Source organism: Panthera uncia (genome assembly GCF_023721935.1).
Source record: "Panthera uncia isolate 11264 chromosome E2 unlocalized genomic scaffold, Puncia_PCG_1.0 HiC_scaffold_19, whole genome shotgun sequence".
Classification (NCBI taxonomy): Eukaryota; Metazoa; Chordata; class Mammalia; order Carnivora; family Felidae; genus Panthera; species Panthera uncia.
Window position 1 is genome coordinate 23407547 of NW_026057588.1, and position 13598 is coordinate 23421144.

The 13598-nt window shown below is 36.2% G+C and overlaps 1 protein-coding gene and 1 long non-coding RNA gene across 2 annotated transcripts in view; one reads left to right on the forward strand and one right to left on the reverse strand.

Moving 5' to 3' along the window:
• The window catches only part of ITFG1 (integrin alpha FG-GAP repeat containing 1), a 342666-nt gene that overhangs the window by 15027 nt on the left and 314041 nt on the right, over positions 1 to 13598 (reverse strand). The gene's annotated exons all lie outside the window — the stretch shown is intronic.
• LOC125915222 (uncharacterized) overlaps positions 8864 to 13598 on the forward strand; it is a 199208-nt gene continuing 194473 nt past the window's right edge. The window contains exon 1 of the long non-coding RNA XR_007455609.1: positions 8864 to 9493. This is a non-coding gene — a long non-coding RNA (uncharacterized LOC125915222). The remainder of the gene's footprint in view (positions 9494 to 13598) is intronic.

Sequence of the window (13598 nt, forward strand, 5' to 3'; positions counted from 1 at the left end):
TATTTTTCCTATTCCTTAATATAGGCACTTACATCAATAAATTTTCCTCTAAGAACTGGTTTAGCTGCAGCCTATATATTTTGGTATGTTGTGTTTGTGTTTTCATGCACCTAAGTATTTTCTAGTTTCCCTTGTGATTTATTTGACCTATTGGTTTTTTAGGAGTCTGTTGTTTAATTTCCACATATTTGTGAATTTTCAAATTATTATTGATTTCTAATAGCATCCCATTGTAGTTAGGGAACATACCTAGGATGATTTCAATTCTTTTAAATTTATTGAGGCTTGTTTTATGACCTAGCATATGGTCAGTCTATTTTGGAGAATGTTCCATGTGCGTTTGGGAAGAATGCATATTCTGCTGTTGTTGGGTGGAGTGTTCTGTACAGTTCTGTTAGGTTTTGTTGGTTTGTAGTGTCATTTTCTCTTTCCTTAACAATCTTATGCCTGATTTGATCCATTATTGAAAGTGCGGTATTAAAGTCTCCAATAATTTATTTTGAATTATCAATTTCTGTCCTCAATTCTTCATGTATTTGGGGTGCTCTGTAGTTAGGTGCCTATGTCTTTATAGTTCTTATAGCTTCCTTATGGATTACCCTTTTTATGGTCATTATAAAACGTCCTTCTTTGTCTCTAGTAACAATTTTTGTCTTAAAGTCCAGTTTAGTCTGATACTAGAATGGCCACTCCAGCTCTCTTTTGGTTACTTTTTGCATGGCATAATTTCCCCCATCTTTTTACTTTCAAGTTATTTGTATCTTTTTTAAAAAAGATATTATTTTTTAAAGTAATCTGTATACCCAGTGTGGGGCTCAAGCTTACAATCCTGAGATTGAGAGTCACTGAGCCAGACAGGCACCCCCCCCTCCCCAAACTTATTTGTATCTTTGAACCTAAAGTGTCTTTTGTAGATGGCACATAATTGAGTCATATATTATCCATTCTACCAATCTCTGCCTTTTGATAGGAGTGTTTATTCCAATTACACTTAGTTTGATTGCTGATAAGGCAGGATTTATGTCTCCCATTTACTATTAGTTTTGTACATGTTTTATGTCTTTTGAATTAAAGGCACTACTACTTTGTTAAATTATTTTAGTATACTATTTTAATTCCCTAGTTATTTCTTTTATAGTTTTTGAATTATTTTCTTCATGGTTGCCATAGAGATTACAATTAACATATTAATTAACTTAACTCCTAGTGCATATAACAACTTTGCTCCAGTATAGCTATTGTCCTCCCCTTTCCTTTGTGCTCTTATTATATGTTATATTTTTATACATAATCAGCTCATCAACACAGATTTACATGATTACTTTACGCACTTTTAAGTCAGATAGGAAATAAGAGACATTACCATATTTTCTATTTATCTATAGTCTTACTGGTGTTTTTACTTAATTGTGTGGATTTGAATTACTGTCTAGTTGTCCTCTAAGCTCAGCCTGAAGGGCTCCCTTTAGCATTTCTTTTAGGGCTGGCCTGGTAGTGATGAATTGTCTGTTTAAAAAAAAATTTTTTTAATCTTTATTTTAGAGAGATTAAGAGGGAGAGAGAGAGAGAAACAGAGAGAGAGAAACAGAGAGAGAGAGAGAGAGAGAGAGAGAGAGAGAGAGAGAGAGAGAGAGAGAGAGAGAGAGAGAGAGAGAATCTCAAGCAGGCTCCACATTCAGTACAGAGCCCAATGCAGGGGCTTGATCCCACAATCATGGGATCAAGACTTGAGCAGAAAACAAAAGTTGGACACTCAACTGACTGAGCCACCCAGGTGCCCCTGAATTGTCTGTTTTGTTTATCTAGGAATGTCTAAATTTCTTCATTTTTGAAGAATCGTTTTGCCACATATAGAATTCTTCACTGACAGTCCCCCCCCACCCCCACCTTTAGCATATATCCTCCTCCTCTGGCCTCTATGGTGTTTGTTGATAAGTCAGCTGTTGATCTTATTGAGGCTCTCATATATGTGATAAGTAGCATCTCTCTTGCTGCTATCAATAGAATTTTTGTCTTTGTTTTTTGACAGTTTGACTATGCGTGGATCTCTTCTTAGAATTTGCTGGGCTTCTTATATGTGCATATTAATGCTTTTCATCAAATTTAGGTGCTTTTGGCCATTATTGCTTCAGATATTTATTTTGCCCCTTTCTTTTTCTCTTTTCCTTTTATGAATCCCCTTATACATATGTTGGTATGCTTGATGGTGGGTCCATAGGTCTCTGAGTTTTTTTTTTTTCTTCTATAACTCAGGCTGTATATACTTCCTGTATACAGAAATTAGTATTCAAGTTTGATCCTATTCAAGTTTGCTTATTCTTTTGTCAACTCAAATCTGTTGAGTCCTCTGCTGAATTTTTCTCTTCAATTTCCATTTCCAGAATTTCTATTTGATTTTTAAGATGATCTTTATCTCCTTATTTCCATTTTCTATTTACTGAGACATAGTTGTCATATTTATCCCTAATTCTTCAATCCTGGCTTCTTTTAGTTCTTTCAACATATTTATAATATCAACTTTATAGATTCTGTCAACTATGTCCAATATCTTTGGGTACATTTTCTGTTATTGTATTTTATTTTTTTAAAAATGTGTTTGTGGCATAATTTCCTGTTTCTTTGCATGTCATATAATTTTTGGTTGAAAGTGGATTTCTTAGATAATATAATGACTGTGGTATCAACCATCTCCTTTCAAGGATTTGTTGGTTTTTCTTTGTTGGTGGCGCTCATTTGTTCAGTGAGTTTCCTGGATGAATTCTATAGATCCTTCATTCCCTGCCACAAAGTTATTTTATTTTCTTATTTTTAAAGTTTTTATCTTAAGCCTGGCTTCCTAGGGGATATACTTGAGTCAGCAATGACTGGTCACAAGATTTCTTTAAATATCTTGTCTATATGTCTTCCACACTTTGGGGGATTTGTGTGTGGAAGTATTCCTTCAAACTTCAGGCAGTTTACAGATTAATTTTATCTTTCATGCATTGCTTAAGCAGGGCCACAAGGTAGTATTTGAATGAGGTAGTTTCATTTCTAGGCATGTTCACAGCCATATAGATCCCTATGAAAATATTGGAGTTTTTCAAAGTCATTTTGTTCCTCAAGATTTCCTTTTATACATTGAACAGGTTCTTGTTTCACTACATCTGAAATCATAGGCCTAGGTAGCTTAGATTTTGCCAGCAGATGATTGTTCTTTTTGGTAATGCCCCAGGGATAGGGCTTTTAAAAATTTTTAAAATAAATTTTATTTTTTACTGCTGGACTGAACTCTGAGTCAAATCAAACAGCCCCCAAATCCTGAGAATGGGGATTTTCCAAGGAGTTGCTAGTTTAGATAAAATATGGACAGTGCTATGGGGATCGGAATTTTAATGGAGCTCCAAAGGTCAGTCCTGTCCACTGACTGTGAGGCTGCTAGCTTTTCCTTGCTGCTGTACTGCTCAGTAGAGAAGGTAGTTCAGATGGGAATAGCCTGAAGTAAAAGTGCCACAGATCCTGCTGTCTTAGTGAGGATTAGTAGGTCTTCTTGGATACATACAGACACACTCCATTCTATAGCTTTGGTTAATTTCTTAAATTCTGAAGTGGTTGATACTAGTTGTTTGGCCAGTATTTTTATTTCGCTTTTTGGGGAGAGCAGGTTCATGTAGTCCTCACACTGGCATTCCAAAAGTCAATCTCTCCCTATGAGTATATATATTTGCTAGGTGTTTGTTACATAATTAAGCTGAACATTTAAACACTAAGACTGGGGTGCCTGTGTGGCTCAGTATGTTAAGTGGCTGACCTTGGCTGAGGTCATGATCTCGTGGTTCCCATGTCGAGCCCCATGTTGGGCTCTGTGCAGACAGCTCAGAGCTTGGAGCCTGCTTCGAATTCTATGTTTCCCTCTCTCTCTACCCCTCCTCCACTAGTGTTGTCTATCTCTGAAAATATAAAAATTAAAAAAAAATAAAGGATAAGACTAATATCTAAAAATTTTAATATTTAGTGGGACTCTCTTAACATCACTAACATTACCTAGAAATATGAAATAATTTGAAAGTATACATGATTTATTATATAGTTCTTATGTTAGAAATAGAAATGTATAATGGAAAGAGTGAACTTACGTATAGGCATTTAAAAAAGGTTAATGTATATAAAATTGTAAGGCAATATAATGAATTGCAAATTAGAAGAATTAGTCTGCCTTATGGAGTTATGCTTATTGAATGAGAATGCTTAAAAGTATCTTGCCCTGCCTGGTAAACACTAAATACAGGTTAGCTGTATTTGTTAAGATAAAATTTATTATTACATGGTTGAAGTAAAAATCAAATATGTATGGATTTTGCTACAGTACCAGCAAAGACTGACTTAATAGACATCAAACTACTCACATAAATTATTTTCCTATAATTACCTTGCTGTAAAGAACCAAAAATAAGAACATTTATCAAGAGTACTCTGTTAATAACATAAATTTCAAATTAAAAGAGTATGTTTAGTAAGAAAACATGTGGCATGTGGGTGGGTCAGTTGGTTAAGCAGCTGACTTTGGATCATGTCATGATCTCGCGGTTCATGAATCTGAGACCTGCATTGGGCTCTTTGCTGACAGCTCAGAGACTGGAGCCTGCTTCAGATTCTGTGTCTCCCTCACTCTCTGCCCCTCCCCCCCCAACACTCTCGCTCTCAAAAATAAAGCAATAAAAAATTGTTAAAAAAAATAAGGAAACTTAAAAACTATTAAAAATAATTAGCATAAAATTATCCAAAATCTCAAAATGAAGACATAATTATTATATTTTAACATACTTTCAATCATGTAATTTTTTTCCCTAGGTATATGCATGCACAGATAAACACATTAGCATAGTTTGGTATTGTTGCTTTTCACTCAGTATTATTTTATGAATATTTTTTCATGTTATTAAAATTCTTTAAAAATAGGTAAGCAGAAAGATCATTGTAAAACTGAAATCCCATTAAGAGAAAACCAAAGTAACAGTTAAAAGACATTTATTATTATAAATGCCTTTAAAAATTATTTTTTCTAAAATCTACACAGACATGATCAAAAACATAATTTTAAGCAAAAATGAACTACTGGGACCTCATCAAACTAAACTAAACTAAACTAAACTAAACTTCTGCACAGAGAAGGAAACAATCAGCAAAACTAAAAGGCAACCAACAGAATGGGAGAAGATATTTGCAAATGACATATCAGATAAAGAGTTAGTATGCAAAATCTGTAAAGAACTTATCAAACTCAACACCTAAAAAACATAATCCAGTGAAGAAATGGGCAAAAGACATGAATAGACACTTCTCCAGAGAAGACACTCAGATGGCTAATAGACACATGAAAAAATGCTCCAAATCACTCATCATCGACATACAAATTAAAACCACAATGAGATACTACTTTATACCTGTCAGAATGGCTAACATTAACAACTCAGGCAACAACAGATGTTGGTGAGGATGTGGAGAAAGAGGATCTCTTTTGCATTGTTGGTGGGAATGCAAGCTGGTGCAGCCACTCTGGAAAACAGTATGGAGGTTCCTCAAAAAGCTAAAAATAGAACTACCCCATGACCCAGCAATTGCACTACTAGGCATTTATCCAAGGGATACAGGTATGCTGTTTTGAAGGGACACATGCACCCCCATGTTTATGGCAGCACTATCAACAATAGTCAAAGTATGGAAAGAGCCCAAATGCCCATCAATGGATGAATGGATAAAGAAGATGTGGTATATATATATACAATGGAGTATTACTTGGCAATCAAAAATAATGAAACCTTGCCATTTGCAACTATGTGGATGGAACTGGAGGGTATTATGCTAAGTGAAGTTAGTCAGTCAGAGAAAGACAAAAATCATATGACTTCATTCATATGACGACTTTAAGAGACAAAATAGATGAACATAAGGGAAGGGAAACTAATACAAAAACAGGGAGAGGGACAAAACAGAAGAGACTTATAAATATGGAGAAAAAAACTGAGGGTTACTGGAGGAGTTATGGGAGGGGATTGGGCTAAATGGGTAAGGGGCACTAAGGAATCTACTCCTGAAATCATTGTTGCACTATATGGTAACTAATTTGGATGTAAATTTTTAAAAATAAAAAATAAAATAAAAAAAATTCCAGTTAACATACAGTGTAATATTAGTCACTCTACTTAAAAAAAATCTTAGTAAAGCAGTATCTTGAAAATATTTATCAACATATGGAAGTCAACTCTTTTCATGAAGAGTGAAAAAGACAATGATTAAGACTCATCACATGAAGACTCTTTTTTGAAGTAAACAGAATGACATCTTGTAATAACTTTATAATTCCTTTCATATATATTTCTCTTTGGGATTACATTACTCAGTGAAACTAGCAAGAAAGGGAAAGATGAAAATCTTAAGACACTCCAAAGTTAATTTCTCAAGATTTCACTGGTAGTCTGTGTTAGAGTCAGCCCACGAATATACTTAAAAATTTTTGTTTAATGTTTATTTGTTATTTTAGAGAGAGAGAGAGAGAGAGAGAGAGCGAGCGAGCGAATGTGAGCAGGGGAGGGGCAGAGAGAGAGGGAGATACAGAATCCAAAGCAGGCTCCAGACTCTGAGCTGTCAGCATAGAGCCTAATGTGGGGCTCTGAGATTATTACCTGAGCTGAAGTAGGATGCTTAACCGACTGAGTATACTTTTAACTTCCTATTAGTGTTCTCTTCACTACATGAGATTGCCTTGGTGATGAATTCAAGACCATTGCATTACACAAAAATCCAATTCATTTTCCTTCAAAACTAACTTAATGACATGTATGATTACTGCTTTTGTTTAAGTGTCCTCTCTGCCAGTTTGTAAATCTTGTAAAAAATTCTTAAAAGCTATGTGAAGAGCTAATGGAGGATAAGAACATGAACTGTGGATGTAACTTTGTATTTGCTGTCCATTGCCTTAACAAAGATAGAAAATACATTGCTGTGACATGATGTGTCAACTTATAAGCTTAGAGACTTATAAAACAATGCTATGTTACCATATGTATACTTTAAAAAAAGAAAAAAGAGGAATGTTAAAAAAGACCATAATTTTATTCCCTACATTAATTCTCTAATATCATCATTTTAAAAATCTACTGTTGGAGAGGGAGGAGCCAAGATGGTGGAACAGCATGGAGGTTTTTTTTGTGTCTCAAGTCCATGAAATACAGCCAGATCAACACTAAACCATCCGGCACACCTAGAAAACTGATTTGAGGATTAACACAACAATCTGCACAAACTGAACCACAGAACTCGGCAGGTATGCAGCACAGAGAGGTGAACTGGGTGAGAGAAACCACGGAGGGCAGGGAGCTATTTTTGCTTGTGGAGAGAGGATAGAAACAGGGGAAGAGTATTGGAAACCCCCCCTCCCCCCAAAAAAAAGCAGCTGAAGAGAAAGTAGAAAAGTGGAAACAGCCACAGGGACTGAACTAAAAAGGGACAAAAGAGAAAGGAGAGTGTTTAAAATCCACTGAGACTCTATAAACAGGGGGAGCACAGCGTCTGAAACTCCACAGCTTGATACCTGGTGGTGCTCTGCTGGGAAGGAAGAATCCCCAGGAGCAGAGTGAGGTCCAGGAGTCCTTGAGCCACAGGGGAGAGGTGGTTCCCCAGTGGGGAGGAAATCTGGTATAGGCTGTGTGGCCCCCTACAGGCAAATGTGCCAGTAGACCCTGGAGAACAACCACATTTGCTGGTACTGGAACAAGATCGTTGAGGGTAAAGACTGGTGCCAGATGTGTGTTGAGATTTTACATAATCCCTGAAACACTGCTGCTACATGATCATGTGAACATATTCTGGGGTGGGCTGGCAATCAGCCGTAGTCTCTGGGCATTGGCAACAAACAGCATGGTCCCAGGAACATTCCTGGGTGTGGCTGGCACCTGGCCATTGCTTGGTGAGATCCTCCCCAGAAGGTCTGCGCAGGACAAAGCCACAGTCCCTCAGAAGTGAGGGGTTGGGAAACACAGTCACATCTGAAATAAAACTCAGGAGGGAGGCACCGCCTGGCAAAATGATGGCTTGGTCACAGACAGTGTAGAATCAGGGAGTGGATGGAAGCCAGAGACAAAGGATGGGTGTGTGATTGCTGATCTGGGAGAACAGAGTTCCGATACTAGAAACTGGATATCTGGGTGACACCATTTTCAGCCCTCCCGCGCATGCGCATACACATCTACAAGCACCACAGCAATCCATTCCAGTAAGCTATGCAGCGCCATCTAGTGGAGAACAGACCCCTTAGCCCTGCCCAACTGGGCCAACCTTGCTTTCAGGAACACAAGTCTCTCTGCCTGCTTAGTTTACGGACTATACTTGCTTCATAGTTTCACTTCTAGGGGAAAATGATGTAATTTCAATCGTATTTCAGTCTGTTCACTGGTCCATCTATTTAATTTTACTTTTCTTTTGTTTTTCTTTTTTGTTTCTTGAATACAGAAAGAGAAAAAATTTATTTTCATTTTCAATTTTTATTAAAAATATTTTTTTCTCCTGTATTTTTCACTTTCTTGTAAATTTTTCAAATTCTATTTTACTTCCATCATTTCCTTTTATTCTATTTCTTTTAAAAAAAATTTTTTTTTAAGTTTATTTATTTTTGAGACAGAGACAGAGCATGAATGGGGGAGGGTCAGAGAGAGAGGGAGACACAGAATCGGAAGCAGGCTCCAGGCTCTGAGCGGTCAGCCCAGAGCCCAACGCGGGGCTTGAACTCACGGACCGCAAGATCGTGACCTGAGCTGAAGTCGGACGCTTAACCGACTGAGCCACCCAGGTGCCCCATCATTTTATTCTATTTCAATGTATTCAGTTTTTCAAATTTTCAAATGTTTTCCTTTTTTTTTTTTCCCTTTTTTCTCTAATCTGTCAAGCTCCTTTCAACAACCAGACCAAAACACACCTAGGATCTAGCATCATTTATTTGATTCTTTTATGTGTATGTGTTGGTTTTCATCTTTTAATTTTAATTTTTTTGCTTTATTAATTCTTTTCTTCCTTCGAAATGATGAAATGAAGGAATTTACCCAAAAAATAAAGAGCAGGTAGAAATGACAGCCAGGGACTTAACACAGATACAAGCAAGATGTCTGAACCAGAATTTAGAATCATGATAATAAGAATACTAACTGGGGTCAAAAATAGATTAGAATCCCTCTCTGTGGAGATAAAAGAAGTAAAAGCTAGTCAGGATGAAATAAAAAAATGCTATAACTGAACTGCAATCTCAAATGCATGCCATGGTGGCAAGGATGGATGAGACAGAGAAGCAAATCAGCGATATAGAGGACAAACTTATGGAGAATAATGAAGCAGAAAAAAAGAGGTAGACTAAGGCAAAAGAGCACAATTTAAGAATTAGAGAAATCAGTGACTCATTAAAAAGGAACAACATCAGAATCATAGGGGTTCCAGAAGAGGAAGAGAGAGAAAACAGGGTAGAAGGGTAATGTGAGGAAATCATAGCAGAAAACTTTCCTAACCTGGGAAAAGACACAGACATCAAAATCCAGGATGCACAAGGGACTCCCATTAAATATTACAAAAACTTATCATCAACAAGGCATATCATAGTCAAATTCACAAAATACTCAGGCAAGGAAAGAATCATGAAAGCAACAAGGAAAAAACAGTGCTTAACCTACAAGGGAAGACAGATCAGGTTTGAACCAGACCTATTCAGAGAAACCTGGTAGGCCAGAAAGGAGTAGCAGGATATATTCAATGTGCTGAATCGGAAACTATGGAGCCAAGAATACTTTATCCAAGAATTCTTTATAATTCAAAATAGAAGGAGAGATTAAAAGTTTTTCAGACAAAGAAAAATTACAGGAGTTTGTGACCACTAAATCAGCCCTGCAAGAAATTTTATGGGGGACTCTCTCAGGGGAGAAAAGACAGAAAAACAAAAACAGACCAAAAGCAACAAAGACTAGAAAGGACCAGAGAACACCATCAGAAACTCCCAACTCTACAGGCACACATACATATATACTATGGAGTATTACTTGACAATCAAAAAGAATGAAATCTTGCCATTTGCAACTATGTGGATGGAACTAGAGGGTATTATACTAAGTGAAATTAGTCAGAGAAAGACAAATATCATATGACTTCACTCATATGAGGACTTTAAGATAAAAAACAGATGAACATAAGGGAAGGGAAGCAAAAATAATATAAAAACAGGGAGGGGGACAAAACATAGGAGACTCTTAAATATGGAGAAGAAACAGAGGGTTGCTGGAGGGGTTGTGGGAAGGGGGATGGGCTAAATGGGTAAGGGGCATTAAGGAATCTATTCCTGAAATCATTGTTGCTCTTTATGCTAACTTGGATGTAAATTTAAAAAAAAAATTAAAAAAAATCTATTGTTGGAGATGATGGATTTCTCTTTATTTTTCACTATTACATTAAACTGATAAGAATAGAGCCAAAAGACCAAGAAGTGATTAGTCTTTCACCATTGTAAATAATTCTTTAGTGAATATCTCTGCACATCAATATTTGTCTGCATGTAGATTAGTTTTTTATATTCCTATATGTGGAATACTGGATCATGGAGTAGAACATTCATTAGATAAAAGAACAGTCTCTTCAACAAAGTGCAGTGGGACACCTGGATAATGATACAAAAAAGAAAACCCGATTTCTAAAATGAGGTTGTATTTACTAGTTTTCAATGAAAGCACCTATTACACTCCATTTCATTATTTTTTTTTTTAGGGTGAAATTCACATAATGTACAATTAACTACTTTAAAGTATAAAAATTAGGTGGTCCTTAGTATATTCACAATGTTGTGCAACCACCAGCTTTCTCTAGTCTCCAAACATTTCATCACCCCATAAATATAACCATACTCATTAAGTAAAAACTCCCCATTCCCTTCTCCTCTCGTAACCTCTAATCTGCTCTCAGTCTCATGTATCATATAAAAGGAATCATACAACACGTTACCATTTGTGTCTGGCTTCTTGCACGTAGTTTAATGTTTTCAAGACCTATATAAATTGTAGCAATTATCAGTACTTTACTCCTTTTAATGGCTGAATAATATTCCTTGTATGTATATACTTTATTTAGCCATTCATCCACTGATAGACATTTGGATTAATATGTACATTAATGTACAAATATCACTTTGAGACCCAGCTTTCAGTTCTTTTGGGGTATATACTCAGAACTAGAACTCCTCAGTTATGTAAGTCTGTATTTCTACTTACTTGGACTGGTAACCCTGTAGTTACAGTACTTTCCCTCCCTCATATATACACAGTCTGCCAAGAAGTCAAATATATGTATGTCCACAATGCAAACACATTTCTAACTTCATTGCTGTCACCTTGATCCAAGCTACATATCATCTCTGGCCTGAATTATTTTAATTGTTTTCTATTTGGTTTCTTTGCTTTAGCTGTTGTTCTTCCTATTGTTACTACTTCACTCAGAATAAAGATTTGTCCTACCTAGTTTACATTCTCCACTCCTCATTTAACTCCGTTTCACCTTCTACTCCTTAATCTCCCTTCCTTCTTTTCTAAGACACTGGTCTTTTCAGTTTCTTGGAAATTACAGGAATGCTTATACCTTCCAGGCTTGACACTGGCTTTCTCCTTTGTCAAGAATATTCTTCAAAAGAATAATAACTTTTCAAAAGAATAATAATATTCAAAATAATAATATTCAAAATTCAAATATTCAAAATTCATATTTTCAAAAAAATATTCTTATTCAAAAGAATAATATAACTTTATGTCTAACTCTCTTATCTCCTTCAAATCTTTGTTCAAATTGACCCTTTCTCAGAGAGGCCCACTTTGGCCACTCTACACAAAATTGATCCTGGCTTTATTTTCTCCTGCCCCACAGTTCTTATCACTTCCTAACAACTAAGTAGTGTTAAATATATTACTTAATTATGTTTATTACCTCTCTCCCCCTACTAGGATGTAATCTCCATGAGGGGTAAATTTTAGGTCTGTTTTATTTATTTCCATATTAGAAGAGACTAGAACAGGCTAGGCATACATTAGGCACTCAGTACATATGTGCTCAACAAATGAATGAATACATGAAGGAAATTTTACCCTCCAAATACATCAGACCTGAGTCTTGTAATGTACTCCCTGCTCAAAAATACTATGTCAGTTTATATCACATAGATAACCAGTACAGAAAGATTGTCTACCTAAAGGTAAATACATAAAATGCATTTGTGATACTCCAGCCACCAGATTCAAATGCCTGCAGGTTCTTTTATGCTTGCATCATAATTGGACTTTCAAAAAACAGTTCAAACAGACATTTATGTAATTAAAAAATTAACAGTTTTTAAAGTTGATTCGTTTTTATTCTCCAGGAGAATATTATACTGACATGCAATTCTGACTGGCAATTCTGAATGCCACTGTAAAATAGATTATGCTGTAATTTAAAATTCTGAATTAAGTAAGAAGGTAGGACAGGAGATAAATTTCACTTGGTTTTGAGGTAAAATATTGAAGCCAACTTCATTGTTTAAGAGTACTAGATATTAACTTTTATCATAACTGTAGCTCTGATATCTTAAATAATGTATATATGCTGACATAAGAGGTGGGAAGAGTGGAAGGGAAAAGTCACTAGCTGAAGGGGGGAAAAACCACTGAAATTTTATCTTTCTTGGTGTGTGTGTGTGTGTGTGTGTGTGTGTGTCTGTGTGATTCTGAGTCAAAAGGACATTGAATTCTATCTCCCTGCAAGGGTTTAAGCCACAGGGAATTGGCATCTAACAGTAATGTGTGTAACTCCTCTGGCACTGCCCTGGCTTGAGGAAAAATAGCATCTCTATAAAAATGAGATAAAAGAACACATTCAAACACCCAAATTTTTATGCAACTTTGGAGAAAAATATGCCTCTTCTTGGGAGAGGAATTGTTCTGAGAAGTATTCATTATCTCAGATGGATGGCTCTGAAACAATAGTACATTGACATCAATTAAAATGGAGATGAAGAACACCAAGAAAGGACAAAATATGAAAATTAAATACACTCTGTAAGCAATAAGAATTAACAGCTATTAAATGTGTCTGATTTGGGGCACCTGGGTGGCTTGGTCGGTTGAGCGCCTGACTTCGGCTCAGGTCATGATCTCATGGTCTGTGAGTTCAAGCCCTGCGTTGGGCTCTGTGCTGACAGCTCAGAGCCTGGAGCCTCCTTCAGATTCTGTGTCTCCTTCTCTCTCTGCCCCCACCCCTCCACTCTCTGTCTGTCTCTGTCTCTCTCTCTCAAAGATAAATAGACATTAAAAAAATGTGCCCAATATGCCAAAAACCGTGGCAAGTGCTTCTTGTATGTTATTTGTTAACAATAATTGCATGTGAATAGGTACTATTATTATCTCTACTTTATCGTGAGGAAATCAAGAGGTTAAGCAATTTGACTAAATGGTGGAGGTAGGGCTTTATTTTTGGCAGCCTAATTCCAAATCCCACACCCTTCATCATCACCTATGATCTTATTTTCAGTTGAAAAAGAAGTGTGATGTTTGTCTTACTGCTCTATAAAA